We start from the raw sequence: 3,465 nt of genomic DNA, 5'->3' as shown, positions 1-3,465 counted from the left end.
GAAGTATCTGCCGGGAGACCGTGAGGCTAAAGGAGGGAGCTGGAGCCAGGGGTGAGAGGCATGGTCACTGCCCACCCTGCAGGGCTTGTCTGGTACCTGGAATTCACTCACTTCCCTATTCAGTGTCTCCTTCCAAGCCTCTCCCCTTCCATCGTGGCCCCTCCCAGCCGTTTATGGCTCAGCGGGTGATGCTCTTGGAATCCTAAAGAAATGGAGTTTTGAGTGTGGAATTTCTGGGGCAAAGCTAGGGGCCAGAAGGCAGCCCATGCTCCTTTTTGCAAAGGCCCTGAACATTGAGGTGAAGCCTCAGACACTGGGTGTCCACCGTGGCCTCACTATCAGCCTTGAGACTTTGAGCTGCCCACCTGTGTCTGTCTCCTCCTCTGTAAAGTAGATCTAAAGATGGCCCTCATACATGCTTGATAAGAAGAGGGACAGAACTCTAGCCGGTTTGGCTCAGTGGATAGAGTCTCAGTCCTCGGACTGAAGGGTCTCGGGTTTGATTTCTGTCAGGGACACGTATCTCGATTACAGACTCAATCCCTGGCCCAGTCGTAGGAGGCAACCAATCAATGTGTCTCTCTCACATCGATGTTTCTCTCTCTCTCTGTTTCTCCTCTTCCGTTCTACTTTCTCTAAAAATCAATGGAAAAAATATCCTCGGGTGAGGACTAACAAAAAAGAAGAAGAAGGAGAAGGAGAAGGAGAAGAGGGAGAAGAGGAAGAAGAGAGGAAAAAAGAGGGGCAGTTGTGACAAATGCACTCACAGATCAGGGCTGAGACCTCATGTTTGTTTGGAGACAGAGAGGGGAAAACTTCACTCTCCCCTACCTCCTAGTGGGTGGGCACAGCCTGTGTCTTCTGGAAGACTGAAAGAAAGCAGTCACTTAATCTGGGCTCGGTGAATTCTTTTTGTTATTCTCCAGGCCACTCGGGAGGCAGGGAAAGGGTAAGATGGGGAGGAGGGTGCAGGATGGCCACTTTAGGTAAGTAATGAAGGACAAAGAGAGCTAACCAGGAGGGTTTTCCGCACACCTGGCCCCATCCAGCTCTTGCCCTGACTTCATTGGTCAGCTGTTACCATTTCACTAATGGTGAAACTGGGGCTGAGGGTTTAGGCAGCATGTCCAAGGTCACACGGGAAGTGGGAAGCCAGTATCTGACTTCAGGGCCTTCTGCTAAAAACCCCCAGGATCCTGGGACTTGGGTTCCAGACCCAGCTTGCAGTGTAGCCTTGGCCAAGTCACCTAATCTCTCGAGAGACTAATTAGTTTTCTCTCCCCTTCAGGTGGGGATAATGTTCCCCCGTCTTCTCGGGGTTATTGTGAAAAAACCAGAGGGCTAATGAGCACAAACCATAAGGTACTCAACTTATACCAGGCGCAAGCTCCTCAACAAAGGAACCTCCTCCTCTCTGCTCTTCCTGGGCTCCCAGCTCCTGAGGTATCCATCCATGTGCCCCAACAAGGCAACAAAGGATCGTCCAGGTCTCTGGGAAGGGACTGACCGACCACTTGGCACCACCTAGTGGTCCATGGTGTGTGGTGCTTGCCCAGGGTGCTCTGAGATTGAGGGTTTGAGCATGACCATTGGCCCCGTGGGGGTGGGCAGAATATGCCAGCCCCTCGGAAAGGATGAGGTCATGCCTAGCTAAGCCCTCCCCTGGCCACTCCCCTGAGGATACATGACGGTGGGCACTCTACCAGTCCCCATCTCAGCCCACATCTCACTCCCAAGGGGAGGCCAAGGGCTCTCTTCCAGCTCTGCCGCTGCCTCACTCCCAGGACTCAGCCGCCTCCCCTGCAGAATTGGAGTAACCATCCCCTGCCTCTCAAGGAGCCTGGAACGGTGGTGTGTTCTTTCATGTATCAGCCATTTTATGAAGTGTCTCCTTTCTAAAGTCATCATGCTGAGAGCTGTGGGGACACAAGGGCTGCTAAGCCAAGTTTCTTGCTACCAAGGCACCTGCCTTATTCTAGGCCCGTGGTTGGCAAACTGTGGCTCGCGAGCCACATGTGGCTCTTTGGCCCCTTGAGTGTGGCCACGAAGTTTCAATCGCACTGTATATGCGCGCCTGCACATGGTATTTTGTGGAAGAGCCACACTCAAGGGGCCGCAGTTTGCCGACCACTGTTCTAGGGTAGTGGTTCTCAACCTTGGCTGCACATTAGAATCACCTGGGAATCTTTTTAAAATCCTGATTTCTGGGCCTCATCCTCGAGAAATTCTGTTTCTTTGTTATGGGGTGGGGCCACAACATTAGTAACAAAGAAGCAGAATTTCTGGAGGATGAGGCCCAGAAATCAGGATTTTAAAAAGATTCCCGCCCTGACCGGTTTGGCTCAGCAGATAGAGCGTCGGCCTTCGGACTGAAGGGTCCCAGGTTCGATTCCGGCCAAGGGCATGTACCTTGGTTGCGGGCACATCCCCAGTAGGAGGTGTGCAAGAGGCAGCTGATCAATGTTTCTCTCTCATCGATGTTTCTAACTCTCTATCCCTCTCTCTTCCTCTCTGTAAAAAATCAATAAAATATATTTAAAAAAAAAAAAGATTCCCAGGTGATTCTAATGTGCAGCCAAGGTTGAGAACCACTGTTCTAGGGGAAGACAGACTTGTAAGTTGATCGTTGCCCTCAAGGCAGATCACAGCTGCACAGAGGAGGAGAGCATCTGCACAATGAGGACAGGACTTGCTGATGCCCAGGCAGGCTCGTGAGGAAGCCATCTTTCAGCAGAGCAAGTCCATATGGAACTAGGCAAAGCTGAAACCAGTGCCTGGGTGAGGGGAAAGGGCTGGGAGGGTGAGGGGTGCTTTGGCAGTGTGTGTCGAGGATGGGGTCAGAGAGGAGAATCCCAGGAGAGGACCCTCAGGCATCCTCAACAGCCAGCTCTGGGGATGATGTAAGATCCATCTCCCAGCAGAAGCCCTGGTACCTCCTGCACCTTCATGCACCTTCAGCTCCTGCCAGAGGCTGCGGGACCTGCATGGGAGACCAAGCCCAGCCAGCCACACACCTGCCTCTAGGTCTGGACTGAGTGATGTGAGCAGGCAGAAGAGTTCGGGACTCCTTCCCCTGGTGGCTGTGAAAGGCGCCCAGGGGTGGCCAGAGGTCCTCCTGGCCAGTTGCTCCCAGCTCCACTCCTGCCAGTGGTTCTAGCCTCCCTGGTTCCCACTGTTCCCAAGCCTGGGTTTCTGGGCTCCTCATATCACTTCTTTGAGCTAGCCTTCTGTTCCATTACCTTCCTCTCCTGCTTAAGTTATCCCCAGTCTGTTTCTCCTGTTCCCATCCACGAACCGGCAACCTCCTAGTGCATGGGAAGATGCTCAACCAACTGAGCGACACCAGCCAGGGCAGGGGTGTGCCTTCTTAAAGAGAGCCGAGGAACCCACAGTCCTTACATAATTCACAAGTTTATTTGTCCTAAATAAATACCATCTGAGTATGCATATTTGCATAACCCATGG

The 3,465-nt window shown here is 52.6% G+C and overlaps 1 long non-coding RNA gene across 2 annotated transcripts in view; it reads left to right on the top strand.

The window, feature by feature from the left end:
- The window catches only part of LOC102240193, a 29,109-nt gene extending 27,111 nt beyond the window's left edge, over nt 1-1,998 (top strand). For both annotated transcript variants that reach the window (XR_001361074.1, XR_313279.2), the window contains one exon: nt 1,289-1,998. This is a non-coding gene — a long non-coding RNA (uncharacterized LOC102240193). The remainder of the gene's footprint in view (nt 1-1,288) is intronic.
- Nucleotides 1,999-3,465: the final 1,467 nt, after the last annotated feature.

This window comes from Myotis brandtii, unplaced genomic scaffold (genome assembly GCF_000412655.1).
Source record: "Myotis brandtii unplaced genomic scaffold, ASM41265v1 scaffold144, whole genome shotgun sequence".
NCBI lineage: Eukaryota > Metazoa > Chordata > Mammalia > Chiroptera > Vespertilionidae > Myotis > Myotis brandtii.
The sequence above is the reverse complement of the archived record's forward strand: the minus strand, read 5'-3'. Positions and strand labels throughout refer to the sequence as shown.